The following is a 20,588-nucleotide window of genomic DNA, read 5'->3' as shown; positions in this document are numbered from 1 at the left end:
GGACTGGTATTCAGCATGCAGATAAAGGTGATGAAGTTTATATAAGTCCAGCACTGTCAAGACTGACAATAAAATAGAAGTCTAGTGTAGGTGAGGAGAAGTGTTCAGCTCTCCTCTAACTAAAAAGCTGTGGGGAACTAAAAAGCTGTGTTAGTGTCTGCTTTCTGTGTCAGTTGGTGGACACTTTAGGGTTCTCAGGATGGTTCCCAGAGATGACTTTGGTCATTCAAACATAGAGATGTTGATTTTTGTCAGGGCAGTGTAGCTGTACTGCTGGTCTTCATCCAGTGGTAAAATTTAGGCCTTCAAATGAATGTGCATCCCGAGATAACAGAAAGAATCATGCTTTTTGTTTTCTGTTTTACATATGGTGTGTCTTTTCTTTCTCCATAATTACAAGTTGGTTCTGTTACATGGTAGAAACAGCCCCCTTAACTAGGTTTCAGTTTAAAAAGGAGCAGTGCAGTTATTGGAGTCAGCCGGCCTTTTTAATTAATTCTGTTAAACATCAACTGCAATAAAACTTGCATAATCAGAAATGTGGCTTTCACTGGCAAATACATGGGTAAAGTAAATCATCTGTGAGAAGACAGATGAGATGTGTGGCCCTCATGTACAATGAGATGGAAAAAAAATCTTTTGGCAGGACTGCACCTCCAAAAGTAAAATAAAAAGTCAGGACCACAAAAACAGTGCATTATGGAGCCTTAACACTAGGAGTTGGCAAAAGAAGATGAATTTAACTCTTGGAATTTAGACTTCTAAGCATTTTTTTCTTCTTTTATTTGTTCTTACTTTTATCCTCGAATGCTTTGTGACCTGTTAGAAAAGTTGTATTACACTGTCATCGTAACACAGTTGTATTTTTCGTACCAAAACAAATGTGGTTTCAATTTCCAGCTTTCAAAAAGGTGTGCAACTAAGTATCATTAAAATATTTTAAAAAGCAGCAACTAGAAGTTGTAATCTGAGCAGTCTATCTGTGTAAATCAGTTGTATTTTTACCAGAATAAAGGGGAATAATATTCAAGCAGTAAAATGTTTTGAATTTACTCTTTCTTTTTGAGCTGCCCAATTGTAAATATAATCTTTAAGCTGTTGATATCATTCCTCTGTAATGAAGGTGAGGTTCTTTTGTTCAAGCTACTTTACTATGTGTTAACTGGACTTTATAATATAGCTGCATCACAGAATATTTTCTGCAATGAAATATTTGATTAAAGAAGAAAGGAACACCTCTTAGTTCATTACTGACTGTAGGGATTCTTGTTTCTCTTGCTAGCTTTTGTTTCACAGGGAAGTGAAAATGGAAGAATTAAGATGGTATCATACTTTCTTGTAGAACCATTCCAGCTCTTTCACTAGTACTAATTTTTTTTTACAATAATCACAATGGTATCTTAGACTACTAAAGTTCTCATTATCACAGTTCGGAAGTGGCAATGATGTGCTACCTTGCCAGTGTGTTTTAATACCATCTGGTGGTAGTATTGAAACTACCTCTGTTTTCAGTGGCCATGTTTCCTTCCTTTTGTATAAGAGTATAAATCTTTTTCCTGTGCTGAATAAGTTGAAGTACAGTAGCCAGTAAAATTAGACCTGTGTTGTGGAATGGAGCATAGGTCTGGATAGTTTCTTTTCTTGCTTTTGGTTTAAGTTAACATAACTACCTTTAGATCTACAGTTTCTGGAAATTTAAGAGCACTGTGAACTTCTGGCCAATAAAAATTTTCCTATAATATAAAACATTCTTGCAGTTTAGCTGGACTGATGAAGTAGTGGCAGTGGTGACTTCCTCCATGAACTAAATAGTCTTTTGCAATGCATCTTCTAGCAAGCTAATAAATCTTAGCACAGCTTTTGGATTTGATGTAGTTTGGTTTGGTTTCATGCAACCCCAACTTACAGTTTCTCCTTTTTGCCTTCAGGCTTGTGGGAATTGTTTCTGTGTATTAATAGGAGATGCTTGAAACCACCTTTACTTGTTTGTTTCCCAGCAGGAAAGCTTGAGTGCTTAGGCTTTAACTGAATCAAGACCAGTTCTCAGCAGTGGGAGGCAATATATTAATCCATTGGAACTACAGACTGCAGTCTTGTGTATCACTGTGGTTTGTGTAGAGAATTTTTTTCATATAAACAGGTAGGTAGCAACAGTTCTGCTGTTATATGTATTTTTTGTAATATGTGCACTTAGAAACCTTGTGATAGTTATGTGAGCTGGGGTTTTTTTGTGGGTTTTCCTTTTTTGGTAGATGTAATATTTGTATCATTGCATGAAACTGTAAAGTACCTTGTTCTCCTTGTGTTTTCACATTTTTAAGTTGATAGTATTAATTTGACAAATCATCTTCAGTGCTTGGACTGAATGAGGGTGGTACCTCGAAAATCAAATGAGTTTCATTCTTAATTAAGGAAACCCTTTTATACCTTTGCTCTTTTTTTGTTCTGTGTATTCCACAAAATCAATGGATTATTTATCAAGTTCATCTGCATTCTTTGCCTGATGGAATTAAGTTGCCTGGTAGTATATGGAGGCTTGTTTATTTATAAATTTTTGGTTTGTTTTATCAGATCTGTCGTATTTGCAAGGAAGATTAGCAAATTATTATCTCCATTTCATTAAACGTATTTAGGATTTTATTTGTTTATTTTTCATCTCACATAGGTTAAAAATATGATTAGAACTCCTAGGAAGCATCCAGCTTTCTCAGTCATCCCCAGTCTAATTTGGGAAACTACATTATACCTTAATTGCCAGATAAGAAAACATCCTGAATCTCTTAGAACATAACATTAAGTATGTTTGAGGTTTTGCTTTCCTTCCTTGTTCCTTTCTACTTTTTCTGGAGAAATAATGCTTTTACAAAAAAGCCAGTTGTCCTATTTTCCTTTAATTTAAGCTGTAAGTTAGGAATGGATAAAAAACCTGCTCCTTTCAACTTCTTGACATGAACATAGGAAATTCCTCTCTTCTTCAGGTAAGCAGGGTAGGGGTAGTGTGTTTCTGGAGCAGCAGTTGATGATATGCTGGGACTACTCTGTGGTCTGTTCCTCAGAGCAAGGGCAGCTTTATAAAGCTGGGAGTTAGAGGCTCTTGCAAAATTTTGGGTGAAAAGTGAGTAAAAGTAAGCTTTTTGCTACAGTAGCACTAGATAATATAAAGCACTATGACTAAGAACTTCTTGTAAATAATAAATTACATGAATTAATGATTCTCTTTGTACAAAACAGTTCATGTTCTTGTCACAAACAGTTCTTTTTGTGGGTTTGTATGCCCCAAGTGCTTTCTAGGTTGTGATCTAGATGTAGGACCTGGAGGGTGCAGGAGGAGGATATAGTCTGCTTGAATGATTGGATACAATCTTGGCCTTTTCTTTCTGCCCTCCCAGCAAGAATGCATTGGACCTTTAACAATTTATGAAGCAGATTTGCTATCTTCCTCTGACTTTCTTCCTTGGTCCTATCCTCTAACTTAGTGCTAGAAGTTTGTTTTTTTCTAAGAAATGCTGTGTGCATCCTTGATAATTTTGAATCCCAACCAGAAAGCAACTAGGCTGCATGTGGCTTTCTCCAAGTCATTATCTGTGTCCTGAAGGTCAAAAAGTGTCATTAAGGTGCAAGTTTCAACTGGAAACTGAAAAATATTTAAAGATTTTATTTTACCAATTATGCTCTCCTCCCAACTTTCTCAAGATGTAATTAAGTTTTTGTGTGCCTTGTTTCTAGTTATTTTTTCACTTTTGGCAGTTCCCAGCTTAAGACTGAAGTCCTATTATAGAAGGTAATATATATACAAGTAGGTGAAGAGATTGGAACTTGGTAGGTGTCAGGTAAGATCAGAGAAAGGAAGCATTATATCTCTTTGTTTATGATGTAGAATAGAAGTGTACAGAAGTGCTCTAAGTCATGCAGGAAGTCTCTGATTGCTCTTCTTACATTTTTTCTGTTTCAAAGCCAACAGACCTTTCTCCTTTTCAAATCTATTATCATACTTTTTAAATGTGGTGTATGTGATCTTTGGTTTACAAACCACAGAAGAGATTTGAAACTGAAGATGATCTTTAGTGCTGAATAAATTATTATTAGTAGAGACAAGCTTAAAATGAGCTAAAACTTTGGGGGGAGCGTAAACTGAGTATGTCTTGTCCGTTACAGGAATTTCAGTTTTAACTAAGCTATAGTATCACAGAATTGTAGAATAATTTGGGTTGAAAGGGACCTCTAAAGGTTATCTAGTCCAACTTCTCCGGCAGTAAGCAGGGACATCCTCAACTAGATCAGGTTGCTCAGAGCCTTGCCAGGCCTCATCTTGAATAGCTCCAGGGATGAGGCCTCAACCACCTCCCTGGGCAACCTGTTCCAGTTTTCCTCTATGCTCATGTTAGGAAAGTACAAAATTCCTATGTGGATGTTTTAGTGTGTGAAAACTTGGGGGCCTCTGTGAAAAGTAAGCAAAAGACTTGTGCACAGCTGGGAAAAATTAATCTTTCTCCCTTCTGTGGGTGGGGGATTGGGTAGTGGAAATGTTTGTCTGTACCTATATTGCCCATTATGTTTTCTTTAGAAGGCCAATGTGAACCTTGTTGAAACACACCACTGAAAACCACCAGCCTTTTCACTGCTGTGAGCCAAAGCCCCAAAGGATGCATCCACCTCCAAACTCTCCCATTTCCTTTCTGCCTCTCCCCATGTAGCATGCTCTGTGTGCTTGCCATTGCCCCTTCTCCTGGAGGGCTACAGCAGAAGGTAGAGAGGTGCTGAAGAGAACCTGGAGGTTTCTGAGCTTTCCAGGTCATTGCCAGCACATATTCAGCACTGCCTGATGCTCCAGTGAGGCCAAACCAGAGAAGACTGGGCTGGATCCTCCTCCAAGAAGGACAGGGATCTCAAAGAATAATAGGTTGCTGATGATAGGCATCTGGGCTGCTGTGGGCTAAAAGATCTGGCCTTGAGCCTGGCTCTGCAGGATGCAGGGGGAAGGAGGGGTGGGAAGCAGTGATGAGCCTATTGTTGCAGATGAGGCAACAAGTGGCTGATTGGCACTGAGCACTCATTGTTGCTCCCTTTGCTCCTCTTTGTGCTTAAATGCAGCTGTGGGGAATGATAAAGTCGGTGGGGGATGGAGGGGAAAAAAACCCCCAAACTAAACCAAGTACACATTTCTTGTGTCCAAAGAGGAAATGCGGTTAAATTAAAAACCATAAAATTCAATCTGAACACAATTTTTTTTTTCATTAAGTATGCTCATACACTTGAACAGGTTGCCCAGAGTGGTTGTAGCATTGCTCTCTGGACTCGCTGGAGCTACTCAAAAGGCCGTGGTTTGCCATTCTGGGCAGCTGTCTCTGTCTGACCCTGCTTGAGCAGGGGACTTGGACTAGATCTCCAGATACCCCTTTTAACTTCAACTGTTCTGTGAAAGCTTCTTTAGTATTTGAGCTTATTCTCTAGGTTCTGTTGTGGAACACTTGGGAAGTAATTACAAATGCCCCTGCTGGTTATTTTTCTCACAAATGCTGCTGCTGTGTAATCATGGCTGTTCTAATTGTACGGGGAAGGCATCCAGGTGTTAAAATAGTTAATTGACTAAACCTCCTGAATAAGGCAGCAAAACCAAAAAAACACACCAGCACCACCCATCCCAAGCCCCTATGAAAACCCCAAACCACCCCAAACTTTGTCTTTTTTTTTGTGTGTGTGTTACTTTTTAACCCCTTGAAATATTAGTATGAAAATAGAAGTTTCTTTAATCTAACTTAAAAACAGTGAAGTAACTACACATATAAGAAAAAAATTTAAAAATAAAAAAAACCCCAATTCCCACAATTCCCTCTAGTTTTTCCAAAAGTAAAATCCAAAAAATGTCCTATGAAAAATGCAGGAAAAGAAATGCAGGAACTTAAGAGGAACAACAGAAAGTATGTTAGATCCCACCAATTGCTGTAGCTTATTCCTTTAAGTTGACATCTAGTAAGACCAGATGATTCAACCAAACTGCTGCAGCTGTGTTTCATTCCTGGGCTCTTTTAGTCCTCCTCTGTCCATTCTGGATAGCCCTCAGAAAGACTGCAGTGCAGTATTGGCAAGGAGGGAATTACTTAAGAGGGAAAATCAAGCTATGGTGGCTCCTCTTGTGGTGTTTTCTTGCTGAGATCTGCATTTTGGAACAGGAGGTAGTGACTGGCTGCAGTCAGGTTGTGAAGTCAGGGATCTGACTGCTTGCACAAGAAGGTTGTGGATAAGGTTTTAAGTGTCCCTGGTGTGTGCATGGTATGCTGGACAGCCATTATGTTTATTGGTTTGTCTTTTCTTTGATACTAAGCACTCACTGTTTCTACCTAATGCTTTATTTTTAATTGTCTTTGCTCAGACAGTGGAGAATAAGGTAAGGTGCTTTTTGCTGCCTAACATATGAAGGGTAATAGAGGTAATTTCTGCATGTTGTAGCATGTGATGAAAACTGCATTCTACTGAAAGTAAAAGTTTTCATTACTTTTTTTATTGCTTGAAAAATCATTGAAATTTATTATAATAAATTCCCTGCATTATCTGGTATATTAAAGTTGAACAGTTATTTGTACTTCATATGTATTAAAATATTTTTTGAGACAATTTTCACTTTGATTATCCAATATAATAAGGAATTGTTTTCTAGAGCAGTGTTCTGGGAATGCTCCTCTTTTTATGTTCATCGTGAGAGCTAAATATCCAATCTTTCCAATGTCTTATTTGTGTCTTTGGATGTTTTTTTAATGCCAGAATTTTAAGCGTATAGCACTGTCATAATGCTGCTGTTTAGCTGTGGAGCACACTCGTTTGGTAAGAAAAACTTGTGAGGAACCTCAGGGGGTTGGTTGGTGTGCTGGGAGAGAAGGGAGAGGCTGGAAGCATGAACTCCCTGGGCTGAAGAATATGAATGGACAATGACAAAGGCAATCATAGTTGGTGTCTAAACTCAGGATGGGAACTTGAAAGAGGTTTAGAATTTCTTCCTGGGTTACCATATAGAAGTTTAGTACAGAGATTAGTACTTCATTCATGGTATCTGTAAGAATTAGGGGATAATTTGCAATTTACATGCTGGTTTGGTGGGGAAAATGTTAAAAAGTTGAAGGTCTCCTTTTTGTATGACATTATTCCTGTAGTTTTCTATAAATATCAGTGCTGGGCTATTTTTCCAGCTACTCTGTTTCTAGAATGAGCCAGATTGGGCTTTTCTTGGCCAGTGTGTTTCTTTTGTCAGGTTTTAGAACCACTTGTTAGCCTGTCAGTTAATATGATTCTGATGCAGAGTAGCCTGGCTGCTTTTTTTGTTAGTGGCAGTAGCCTTTCCTTTCTGCCTCCTGAGGATCAAGGTGAATTGTAGCACATGACCAAGGTAAAAAAAAAAATCAGAATGCCCAGAAAAAGGCCCATTCATAGCTATGAAAGTTGGTGGCATTTCCCCTGACTAGTTAAATGTTACTGAGTCATTTACTTTAGACCTGGTAACATCAATGAGAGCCCAGCACATTTCTCTTTGCAATTCTGTGAGTGTTTGAAGTCCCGTAACCAGTTCTGTGTGACTGCTGAGGCTGATCCATCTTTGCAGCATTCTGTGCAGGATGACAGCTGGGAACACGCTGCCGAGTTGGACCTTTGGTGCTGCTCTGGTTAGTGTCACCTGGGAACATCGGTGCTCTGGCGCTATGGAATAGCTGCTCAGATTTGGCAGAATTCCCTGCCACTGTTGGACTCTGTGGTAGGTGGATGCAAACTTCATTGACAGGAGTTGAGAACTGAAATTCTTTTGAAAATGTGGCTTTTCGTAAATGGTCAGATGAGGTTACTGCAACCTGGCCAAAAAATGTCTTTGGAGGATAAATATGGAAGGCTGTGTACAGGCATTGTAGTCGCATTTGTTGTGTCTCACCCTTTCTATCACGTCTAGGAATGCATGAAAAGATTGATGGAGACTTGCATTAATTAATTATGCTTTCAAACTCTTTTTCTCTGCCATGATCAAACGAGCTGCCCCAAACCAGGTTGCTTTGTTCCAATGATCTGTGCAAATTCTGTCATAGTGGTGGCTTGTTTTTCGAGAAGAAACACTGCAGAACAATTAGTTACTTTCCCAGAATTGGTCTGATGTTTCCTGATGGAAATTAACAGATTTGTTACCAACAAAATGGCACTGCTCTGAAGATTTTGTGTAATGACACATAATGTGTCTGGGTGGAGAAGTTTGCATGTTTGTGAAAGCAGGAAAAATAAGTTGTGGTTTTTACTTTGAGCACATCCTTCTATAATGTTTTGTTAAGAGTACCTTGTGAACAATAGTGGATAAGAGGAAAACAATGGGTTTTAAGAAGTATTTTGGTATGTTACCTGTAATGTTTCTTATGTTATTTTAAAAATTTGTCATTAAAAATTTGATACTTCCTCATTTTCACTAGACTTTTGCAAAAGCTGAAAAGCTTGCTACAGGGTTTTAAATGATGGTAACATAACTTAAACTTTTCTTTCTCTAGGGCAAAGAAAAAAACCAAGCAGATTATAGCAAAGCTCTCCTTATTCACAAGAGTAAAGAGAACCCTAACACCTAGCAGAGCATTGAGAAAGCTTCTTCTTCCTCCTGAAGTTGCTGATCAAACAAGATTCAGATAAAACAAAGAAAATGTAAGCAGTCTAAGAGTTCCAGATCTGGGGATGGGGAGGGATGTTAGTGTGTGAAGACGAGAAGTATACAGACTTGATCAAGAAAACTGTTGCATGAACTTTGGAAATCAAGAGCTTTTTTGGACTGACAACAGTTAACAGTTCCCCTGTTAATATTGTTGTTCTCTTCAGTTGTCTGTTAAGGAGAATTGTTATGTGAGGAGTATATAATTTGCAGACTGGCGCAGAGTTTGCCTGGTAGCAGATAGCCAGTGAAGAGGTTAGAAGAGGTGATGAGTAAGGACAAAGGTTGGGTTGGGAAGAAGACAAGAACTGTCAAAGATTTTTCCAACTTTATGCTGTTCTGACAGCAGCTGCAATACTGATGAGCTGTTTAAGTGGAAAAGGGTCTTTTTACCTGTCCTTAAGGAGAATCTGTTCTAAAGAGCAGATGCTAAGAAAATACATATATTTTACAGAATCATGTTAGTAATTTGGAGACTCACCTTTAACCTTATGCCTGTTCCTTGACTTATGGGCTGGCTGAAACTGTATTCACATGTATGTCAAATTCTTTGGTTGGAATGCCACTACTTTGTTTGTTATTAAGTTTTTAAAATTTATTTTGGCTGCAAACGCTAATGTTTGTCTAGCATGAAAATTGAGTACATTTTGAAGGGGATGGCTTTATTTGGAATTACAGATAGATATACTTCTCTGATAGGTTTCTTTAGCCTTCTGTTTGAGTGCATAGCTGAAATGGGCTGAACTCAGTCCAAACTTCATCAGCTTTCTAGTTAATGGTTAGGGGACAAATTGCTACTGCATTATTAAAGAGTTTGTGATTAATTTTTCCCTCCTTCTAAAGCATGGGTATTTGTGTAGGGGACAGCATTCTGCCTGAGCAGTCTTTTTTCTGCAGAAGTAGGTGGTTAGGACGACTCATGTGGAATATTTTTTTACTTACCTGCCATCTCAGACTTTACTGGAAATCTTTTTTGCTTTGTTTTTAATTCAGCATCCAGTCATACACATAATATTTCCTCCTTATATTGCAAACGTAATACAACTTTTTGTGAGGATGAACATTTATTTTTTACTTTGGTCTGAGTTTCCATGTGCAATGCTTGGTTTCCATTGCACTGCTGCCATGATGGAAGACAGATGCTAGGAATATACAGTGCAAAAACCTATGTTGTTGATTATGTTGTGCTTCAAGGTAAAACTTGAATGTGGTAGCAGGGGGCTTAGTTGAAATTGCTAATCAGAACACAGCAGATGAGAGAAAAAGGGGGTTGTATAAAGGGTAGTATATTACTACAAAAAGCTTGTATTAATAGATATGAGCATTTACTTGCATAATATATTAGACTGGGGCTACTTTTTAAAATAAGTTCTCTGGAGATGATTTTAAAAATTGGATGATGGCACAACATTAAAGATTTACAATTTTCACGTGGGATGAGGAAGGAAATTGTGATTGTTCTCATTCAGATGAATTGAAGATACTGTGGATTTGCCTTAACTGCAGCTGTTTGCTTTCTGTCTTCTGTAAGAGCACCGATGAAATCTTTTATTTCAGTGACACACAGAAGCTGCCTGGATTGATAACAAAATGTATCCTTGTTCCAAGATGGGATAACCTTCATTTATACTTACTTGCTGACAGCTATGTTGGTGATAGCTGTGATTAGTAAAACTGGTGCAGTCAACACCTGGGAGAATTAATTACTAAAACTATATAAAGAAAAATATACAGCATGAGTTTATGTAAATCTAGTTTAATAGTTCTTTTTTTTTTTCAAGTCAGAATAGCTGCCTTGAAAAATGGAAGATGTAAAACAAACACACAAACAAAAATAAAAAGGAAAAAACACACTTTTGGTGCTGTATGATTAACCTGCAGAACTCACTGATCTGAGTAACACTAGGTATTTTCTGCTGTAGGCTTCAAAATAATTGATTCTAGGGTTAGCAAAGGTAGAGTGGAAACAGGAATGCTTAACGGATGCTTTTGAGCTACTTTTTTCCCTTCTTTATTTTTTCTCCTTCCAAGTTGCTAGTCAGCTATTTCTACTGAAAGTAAATATTCCTAGGCTGAAATGACATGATGACAGGATGTCTGTGCTGTAGGTGATGAACCCATCACTAATGTGGTAGAGGTTGTTTTATGGTGGAAAATAATCCCAGGAACTGGATTGTACCTGACTTCATGAATGTACATTGCAGCATTTTTCATCTATTTTGAGACATCTTGCTATGCTTTAGGAAGTGCATTTGTATGTGTTCTTAATTTCAAATTGACAGTTTTTTGGGATCTTCTAAAGACAGCAGTACAAGAACTTCCAGCGAAATGTGAACAGTTAGGAAAAAAAATTGTTCACAGAAGCATTTATGATGTTAAGGTAGTAGTTCTCCTTATATACAGAGAGGAGGGTACCTTGACCTCTCAGGCTGTTTGTCTATAATATTCCATTATACCTAGTGTTTGCAGATCCTGAAATTGCTTCCTATGGATTGTAAAGCACTGGGCTGCAGTTTAATTACAAATATTATGAAAAAAAATCTCTTCTGAGACTAAGAAGGATGGGAAGGCAAGTGATTCTTTTTAACCAGATTTCTCGGAGGATTTAGGCTGGTGTCAAGTAGTCTGGTCTAAAGATAATTCCTAATGATGTGGGATGCCTCAGGCCAGGGATGCTACAAAAGGCAAGCAATATTGGTCTTATTTTACAGTTCAGGGGGAAAGGAAGTGGTAAAGGCTCATGTAGCCAATCAGTGGAACTGATGGAAAAAATTTTTAATCTCTGCTGTGATATCAGAGGCTTCATTGCCTAGATACAAGCTTTTTGCAAAAAGCATAGAATCAGCAGTGTCTATCCTCTGAATAGTCATTAGCTGTGCAACATTCTTTAATCTGTAATTTTAGGACTAAGCCCCTTGCTCTGACAGTGTCCTCTGCATACTTGCTCCAATTAGAAGTTACTCTTTGCATTTTGCATAGCTAGCCAATGTCTGCATGACTCTTTATAATGCAAGCAGAAAGTCTTTATCAGCATAAATTCTCCAAGTAATCTCTCAGTATTCTCATTTAGTTTCTAGTGCAACACCTGGAGGCTTTCAGGTTTGAATTTTCGAAAATAAAAATGCACATTTAATTGTTAGATTGCCATTAATACATTAAATAAAATTGCTCAATTCAGTATTTGTTCAGTACAGGTAAACGTGATTTCATTATTGTTAACTAGAAGAGCCCTCTGGCTTTAAGCATGCAAAAAGAATTTTCAATTAAAACTGGCAACTTTGTATTCCAAATCTGAAGATGGAAATGTTTCTAAAGCCTTGTGGATGGTGGGGAAAACACCAGTCTTTAATGTGCTTCATAAGCATACTCTCCCAAGCAGCAGCAGTCCTGTACAATTCCACCAGAAGTTTCTTTGAAAGGTTGCTGTCTCTTGCGTTAAACTTGATTTTGGCTCTATAACAGTGATGAACACATAGTTTTCTGTAGTGATGTGAAAATGAGTCAAAAATTTGTAAAGCACTCATCATTTCCACATTAAGTGTGCTGTAGAAAGTCAACATCAAAAAATTTTGTTAATTTTCAAAATCCAGTGCAAGAGAGAAACAATTGAAGGGACTTGGGGCTTTTTTTCATCCTTAGTATCCCATCTGAAGTGATGTGTGGAGACGGCTTGTTCTCAGGATGTCAACAGTATCTATTGATCTGAAACCTCCAGAATAACAGTTGGTATAAACCTTCAGACAGCAAATGCAAGGCTTAAGGTTGTCAAGGCAAAATAATAATTTTTTTTTTTTTTTTATATAGGAAAGTAATCACAGTCAGAGAGAAACTGGGAAATTGTGTACAGGTTCCAGGTAAAAATGTTTTAATGAGACTGCAGCTGGAAGGATGAAAACTGTCATACACCAGAAGGAATTTGTGTCTTATATAGATTTGCCTTCAACAGCCTATTCCCAAAGCCTATGTTTACTACAAGAGGAAACAACAAGTTCGTTCCTTTCTTACATTGCTGGGAAACATGTTTTGTAAATCTAAATTTTCAGTTGAAAATTTTCACTGAAACCACTGAAGTTAAATGTGCTATAATTTCATTAAACAGTGGACAATGTTTTTGTCCTCTGATATGAGGGATGCCCTTTGACAAGATGGTTGCCCTTATGCCCTTTTTGGTTTTTTGTTCCTGAGTAGGAAGCAATGATTTTGGACACACTGAAGACCTCATCTAGAATGCTAAAAGATTCTCACTGTGCATGAATGAATGTCTTACATGCAGTTTAATGTTAAATGAAATACTATGATGATGTTGCTTGCTGTGTTCGTTTCTAGAATCTGATAGGTACTTAAGTCAGTGTGAGGAAGTAATTCTTTCTTATCTGTGATATGTATGCAGTGGTCAACAGGATAAAATGGAAGAGAAGGAAATGTTTCATGTGGGTTAGTTCCTGTAGGTGTCAGATTTTTTTTTTCAGCTTTGGATGTAAGCTTAGAAAACTTAGTTTGGTTCAAGTGGAAAGAATTTCTGGTGGAAGTGAGTTACTATGACCTCAGTTATCTGAGATGGCCACTTCTAGTTCCACAGTACATCATATCATCAGGCAGCACCTCGGCTTAGATTTCAAGGCTGGATTCATTGAGAGTCAGCACAAATGCATTCTGCCAGGAACTGGCAATGCAAAAAGAATTTGTCGTGTGCTTGCCAGTCAGCAGAGTAGATAGACTGTGATTTGAAGAATATCTGTTGCTATTCTGCTAGACTTTTGAAATGTCATTATCTTTGAAACTGAACAGCATTGAAAAGAACCAGTCTTGGTCAAAAAAAAAAAAAAGACAACTCACAATACATTTAAAAGACAGATTTCTTTTTTTTTTTTTTATTCCTGTTCCATGATTTCAGATATGAAAAGACTTTGTCTTAAGTTGATATAATTCAAAACCAAGTTGTTTCTGATAAATCATGCAGCAGTTTTTTCTTGATGGCACACCTTGGGAGGAAAAAAGGGATTTTCTTAGGTGGGTAGAAGTTGAGACATCTTTTTCTAGAGAATTTTCCTTTGGCCAAAATGATTTGGCTGTGCCATCTGCCTTAACCCTTACTGATCCTTGTTAGGGTTTGTCATAGGTAATTCAAAGATACTGTTTCCCAATCAAAGCAGGTGTGGGTGAAAAACATAGTAAATGACTTTTTGGCTGTGCTGAAGAAGTAAAGGAAATGTTGGGCTTACTTTGAAAAGAAAAGTGTAGGCAATCTAGACTGATGGAAATAGCTTTCCATAAAACCAGAGTATTCAGAATGCAAGTATAAACTGGTTTTGCTAGTTCTTTCTTCAAAGCATATGTAAAACAGTTTTGTAAAAGGAAACCACCTTTACCTTGAAATACTGTGTTTGTCATGACATTTCCCAGAATATTTGATCCTGAATATTTTTCTTCTGTGGGAGATTATTTTTTTTAACTTCTGGCTCTGTTTACAAAGGAAAAGCTCTAGTGTTGATGCACTTACTCTGCATGGGACAGACAAATACATCTCAGTCGTGGACTTCTCCTGAACACCAGAGGAAGAGATTAAAGTGCACTTCATCCCATGGTCATTGGGTCGTCTTTTGATCTTTCCTGTTCTTTAAGTGCTTCTTCTAAAAACCTCCTGTAGAAATAGGGATCCCAACTGGGGGTTAATTTCACAGGAAAAATGCAATAACCTTCCTTCATGCTTTCTCTTTCTCTTCAGCATCCATAGATGAGAATCCAAATTGGAATTCAAAATGCAGAACAAAGTACACAGGGCGAGCTTGGACAGCATGTCTCTTATCTGTTGTGTTGTGACCCAGGCTTTCAAAGCTTAAGAGGTCCTTTGATTTCTAAAAGAGGTTTTTGATTTCTTGCACTTCAAATGACTTTATACTGTGTTTTGGTAGCCCACTGAGATTTCAAAGTAATTACTGAGAGCTATAGATGGCCAGTGTAAATCAAAATACAAACACTTTGTTATTGCTGCTGCCTCAGGCTGAATCTTAGAGACATTTTGCCAGCCCATATGTCTTGGTTCAAAAGAAGGCTGTTAGCTTTCAAAAAAGTAATCATTGAACATAGTGTCACATAAAAATCTTCTTTCTTAAATTAAACCGAACTGCTTTTCTGTTGTGGTTGGGTTTTTTTGGTTTTCTTTTGAATCCCTTTTGAAGTTTTTCTTCTCATCAGTACAGTGTATATTAGACTGAAAGTTAATGTTATTCAATGTTTTATTGGGTAGTTATTAAAAGTGCAAGTCTTTTGAATATTCCAAAAGAAATTACTACATTACTGTTTATAAATATTTCCATTCTCGTCTCCTAATAGTAATGTAATGACTTTGTATGAATCTATGCAATTCTTTCTTTCCTGTTCAGAATCCAGAAATCTGTTAAACACAGGAGGAAGTATATGTTACAAATATTTCCATGAATGCATAGTCTGTCAGGCTTGATCAATTGAGATCCCTGTACTAGGATGCTGGTTTGTTTAATCCTGCAAGACACTTCATGTGAATGTGTAGACTTATTGTTGACAGAAATACAGACAAAGAAAGTGTTTAAAAGAGAAAAAAAAGTAAACCTCAGCTTACTGTTAATGTTCTTGTGTTCAACTTCGAAGTTGGCCTTGCTCTCAACACAAGGTTGGGCTGGATAACCTTCAGAGATGCCTTCTAACCTCATTATGTCTGTGACTGTACTGCACTAATAAGTGGCTGTGAAGAGCTCAGGAATGGCAGAAGCTTCTTGTGCAGAGAATATGCTGTCTGCTGACTTTTTTCAAATGCTTCTATCCTACTTGCTTGTATCGATGTAGTGATTTTTCCTGTTGACCTTCATCTGTTCTATTCTGTGTATTGATCTCAAGGTTGTCTTCACAGTTGGTTTGCATTAGTTGATGCAGGGAACGTGGATGCCTATGGATCTGTAGTGTGAAGTTTAAAGCAGATAAAGTATGCAATTTCTTTTTACATAGGGAAAAATAAGTTTTTTTCAATATCAATGCTGCTTTTATATTTCTATAGGAATTAGTATTTGACTGTTTTGCATAAAGGAATTATCACATCCTTTCCACTGCGTAAAGTTATGTCTAGTTCTGGTGACCAGCAGCTTCTCCCCATCCTCCCTTATTCCTCTCAGAATTTCTGCTCAAAGTGTATGCTCAAAATACCCCAGCATTGATTGATAGTTCCTAAATATGCTGAAAAGAAACAATGAGCAGTGCTTCAAGCATGACAAGTGCCTAGAGGAAAAAAATAAATCTGTAGTTCCCCTGTACAAACAAGGGAGATGAAAATGCCAAGACTTCTAACCTTACACAAGGCAAAATTGATGGATGGTTTTCTGCTTTCAACCTTGCCACTCCAGTTCTACTTCAATCACTGTCTAGACATTTTTGGGGAGAATATTTGCATTTTGTTTATCTGTTGCTTGTCTGTGCTCTGTACAGCTTCAATGGTGGGGCTTTCACCAGAATGTAGGCTGAGAGGTGGCTGGTTGTGAGAACTGGTCCTTGCAGCAAGATACCCTCATGCTTAAGAGCTCTAGAGTCAAGATTCCTGGGGCACTCTCCCTACTTTGCTTTAATTTTTTTTGACACGTATGCATTGAATAAATTGGTAACACGTTGTCACCAATAAACTGCTTTCAGCTTGCATTATGGTTTTAGCCACTCATCAGGGTGTGACAGTGTATGTTGCAGTTCATAATCACACTCATAAGCAGAAGCACAGCTGAGTTGGAAGACTTGTCTAAAGGATGGTGAGGGAAAGATGTACTTTTATTTTAGTGAGTACATGCTAAGAATTGATTAGAAGCTGTAAAATGCTGAAATATAAGATGAAGGAAAAGTTCAGATTGTTTTAATAATTTAATTTTAAGATAAAGATTTCTGTATGGTAACTTGAAGCAGTAATTCTGGTGATGGAAAGCTCAGGAGCTGGGAAGACTGAACATTGGAATGGGCTGCCCAGAGAGGTGGTGGATTCTCTGTCCCTGGAGGTTTTTAAGAGACTGAATGTGGAACTCAGTGCCATGGTCTGGTAACCATGGCAGTAGTGGATCAAGGGCTGGACTTGATGATCTCAGAGGTTTTTTCCAACCTGGCTGGTTCTATGAACAGCTGGGAATACCACTCCAGGTGCCTGATTATTTGGCTCTCTGAGGGTATTCTGTAAAGGTCAGAAGAAAACTGTTTGAAGAAACTGATTAAATCTGGTTCCCTAAAAGATGTTCTACATCCCTTTTTTACCCCTACTCCCCCATCCTCAATTTAAAAAAAAAAAACAAACAAAAAACTTCCAGCCACCCTCTGCTGTTACAATATTGGAGAAGACTAAAACCTTGAAGCTTGTCTGGTCTTGGCTGGTTTGGATGCAATTCTGTACTGACTGTCCAACTCACAGACCACCCAGAGGAAATGATGTTTGAGGTTGCACTTTTTACAGCCTCTTGTTCACTGGGCACTACATTAAGTTTCTCTTTCTGTTCCCCCACGTAGCCACTCATTTTCATGAAACTTCTCAGTCCAGTTGGTTCCCAAGTGTTTTTGAGAGGGTGGAAGGAGAGACAGTACAATCACAAGTCCTATCTCATTAACAAATAGAGGAAAAAAACCAGCCAGTGCTACCAGAGAAATGACCTAGTTAGGATGAGACACTGGAGTTTGTATGGCTTTACATTTTTTAAATAAAAACATATAAACTGTTTATTGAAGAGGAAAGCTTGAATCATTGGATTGGTCAGTCTTCTTAGGTGTTCTTTAGCTCCCTGTCTAACTTCAGGTTTAATCTACAGAGCTTAATTTAGATACTGTGCACATATTGTTGTTCTGTTCGCTTAACTTGTTCTCAGTGCAAATTGTAATTTTTTGAAAAAGCCTCTGTTCTAAGTAGTAACCAAATAAAACTGTATAGAATCATAGAATGGTGTGGGTTGGAAATGACCTCAAAGATCACCTAATTCCAACCCTCCTGCCATGGGCAGACATCTCTCACCAGACCAGGTTGCTAAAAGCCCCATGCATCCTGACCTTAAATACCTCAAGGCAGGGGGCATCAACAACTTCCCTGGGTAGCCAGTTCCTGTGAAGAATTTCTTCCTAATGTCTAACCTAGATCTACCCAGTTCTGCCCTTAGAAGTCCCTCCCCAGCTTTCCTGTAGGTTGCCTTCAGATACTGGAAGGCTGCTGCAGGGTCTCCCCAGAGCCTCCTCTTCTCCAGGCTGAAGAGCCACAACTCTCTCAGCCTGTCTTCATGGGAGAGGTGCTCTGACCATCTTCATGGCCCTCCTCTGGACTCACTCCAGCAGCTCCATGTCCTTTTCCTGTTGACTCCAGGACTCAGACACTGTACTCCAGGTTGGGTCTCATGAGAGCAGAGTGGAGGGGGAGAATCATCTCACTTGACCTGTTGTCCACTCTTGATGCATCCAGGATACAACTGGTAGCTGCAAGCACATGTTTCCTGCTCATATTGAGCTTTTCATCAATTCATACCCTTAAGTCCTTCTCAGGACTGCTCTCAATTAATTCTGTGCCCAGGCTGTAATTATGCTTGGGATTGCCCCAACACAGGTGCAGGATCTTGCATTTGGCCTTATTCACCTTCCTGAAGTAGGCATGGACCCAGCTCTCAAGCCTACCAAGGTACCTCTGAATGGTCTTTGTTCTCTGGAGTGTGTCAGCTGCACCAGCTTGGTGCCATCAGCAACCTTGCTGACTTGGAAACTTGTGTCTTACGTTAACCTCTTCTCTGGTAGTATAACAGAAACATTTATTTCACATAACTTCTTGACCTTTCATATTTTAAAACCCTGGCAAAAGCTTATTTGATTTGTATTGTCAATAAATTGAAACTGTCCTCATGGAGAGCTTGCTATGTGCTGAGTCCTGTGGTTCCTTTTGCAGACAATTTTCTGGGGGTGTTTTTGCTTACATAAGAGTTAATTTTTTTTTCCTTTGTTTTTTAATACAAGTTTATTTTAAATTTTTAATGGACACTTTAATGTATTTCTGGGTTGCAAATCAGATTTATTCCCAAAAAGCAAATAAATTAAAAAAATGAGATATATAGTATGGAACAGTAATGTGCATTTCTAGGATGTTTGCCCTCCCTGTGGTGAGAGCAAGTGTTCTTGGTTAAGCAAAGAGCAAAGTGCTCTTTGTTTAGAAAGTCTCTTGCTTTCAAAGTCTTGTAACATCTTTGTCATTAAATACACTTTTACTTCCAGTTTCCTATCCTCTGTACTGGTTTGAGTATGAGTTAAGTAACAATGACTTTTTGTAACCTTCATTATGCTATATACAGGCTAAAAGATTAATTGAGATCCAGCTTTAGATGCTTGAGTACCACTTATGTTGTGTAACAGGAGTAGTGACAGAAGTGGAGCTCAGGGAGACATGACTGGAGCAAGCACTGTCACCCAGCTGGTGACCAGAACCAGCTCACTTCTGTTACTGCAGAAGTGTGAACAGGAGCACATGCTAGCAGCAGGAGAGGTGGCAGAAAGGATGGACAGAACTGTGGTGACTGAGCCTCTTTTTGAGTGCTTATCTATCCTGAAAGGTGATTGTCCAAGATTCAATGGTTTTAAGAGATCTAAAAGTAACATTGTTCTACTGTTATGATTTTTCCCAGGGAAAATTGGAGCTTAAGAAATAGCAAATGGTGAACTAGGAGTTTAGATTTAGTTTGCTGAAGCAAGAACCAGAGTCTTTGACTTGATGGCAGCTTGCTATGCCTTTAGGAATTGAAGGCCCCCACCAGAACTGGCCTATCTGGAATGTTCTGTCCACTTCCTGCATTCTGAGGGATTTATCTTCACTCCTATAGTGTCTTACTGAGGAAGGACCTAAAAATCTCTTCTTGTTGACAGTTTGAAACAGGATTATGGGGACACAATCTGAGTCCTACTGCTAAAGGTTCCTGAAAAGGAAAAGAAGGCATTGCAGATGACATCTGTAGTGGTATGTAAACCATAATAGAAAGTTGCTTGGAAAGGGTGGGCAGCTGAAATATTTGTATCATCTCCACTTGTGTTCACCACTGATGCCATACTTATATGCATGAGGATGTATTTCTGTGCAAACAATAGCTGGATTTGTGTGTGCAGTTTAACAGGCATCGTGTCTCCCCACCCTCTTGTTAAATGCAGATCTTTCATTTCAAGTAAAAGGTTTTGTTGTTCTTTTAAGCTTGGTTCTTAATTGCTGTGCTTCACAAATGGCTTCTGCTGCATTAAAAATTCTCTCTGTTCAGAGTATTGTGGAAGAGAATTGGTCACTAAGCTGGCTGCTCTGGTGCTGTGCTGGTTTAGCTCTTCTGGTGTGATGTACTTCATAAAAATATAAAAGCTGAAGCACATCAAACTTACTGTTAAATATTGCATAGTAACTTTTATTTATTGATGTGCTTTCTGGTTGCTTTCTGTGCCAAGATACCTGATACGTCAGTTCCAAAAGTGGAGTCCTGTGGAACCCTGTGCAGTTTATTTTGGTATGAAATCTCTCTTGCCAGCTGACAGTCCACCCCCTGAGTGGTTTCATATCTCTGTGAAACTCTCACCTGCTACTTCTTCGACATTTGTTACTCCTCAGTTAAATCTTGAATATTCTCCTTCTCATACTTGCCTCTCTCCTGACTAATTATTCAGTTTCCATGATGAAATTGTGCTCTAATCATCTTTAGCTTCTTTTTGCATGGAAGTAGCTAAATATAGAAGCAGACATTGAGTAGTAGGTTGTGTTCTATGACCTAGAAGTTCAGGTGTGCTCTTTTGATTTGCCAGTTCTCCTTCCAGCATCTCTTTTTAGTGCCTTTTTTTTCCGAATTTCTTCTGTGGGTCAGAATCAGGCCATGCCTTGTTTTATTCCGGCATTTTAAGGAGAAGCATGTTCTCTGTGTTATTCTTACCAGTCAGT

The 20,588-nt window shown here is 38.4% G+C and overlaps 2 protein-coding genes across 10 annotated transcripts in view; both read left to right on the top strand.

Moving 5' to 3' along the window:
* The window catches only part of EXOC3L4 (exocyst complex component 3 like 4), a 360,645-nt gene that overhangs the window by 27,243 nt on the left and 312,814 nt on the right, over window positions 1-20,588 (top strand). The gene's annotated exons all lie outside the window — the stretch shown is intronic.
* TRAF3 (TNF receptor associated factor 3) overlaps window positions 1-20,588 on the top strand; it is a 66,221-nt gene that overhangs the window by 11,911 nt on the left and 33,722 nt on the right. For 4 of the 9 annotated variants that reach the window (XM_071745517.1, XM_071745516.1, XM_071745514.1 and 1 more), the window contains exon 1: window positions 8,525-8,658. The exons of the other annotated variants lie outside the window; for them this stretch is intronic. The gene's annotated coding sequence lies outside the window, so the exon portion shown is untranslated. Of the gene's footprint in view, window positions 1-8,524; window positions 8,659-20,588 lie in introns of those variants that run through there. 9 annotated transcript variants of the gene reach the window in all.

The sequence above is a fragment of the Heliangelus exortis genome, chromosome 5 (genome assembly GCF_036169615.1).
Source record: "Heliangelus exortis chromosome 5, bHelExo1.hap1, whole genome shotgun sequence".
Classification (NCBI taxonomy): domain Eukaryota; kingdom Metazoa; phylum Chordata; class Aves; order Apodiformes; family Trochilidae; genus Heliangelus; species Heliangelus exortis.
This window is presented reverse-complemented; position numbering and strand designations above follow the sequence as displayed.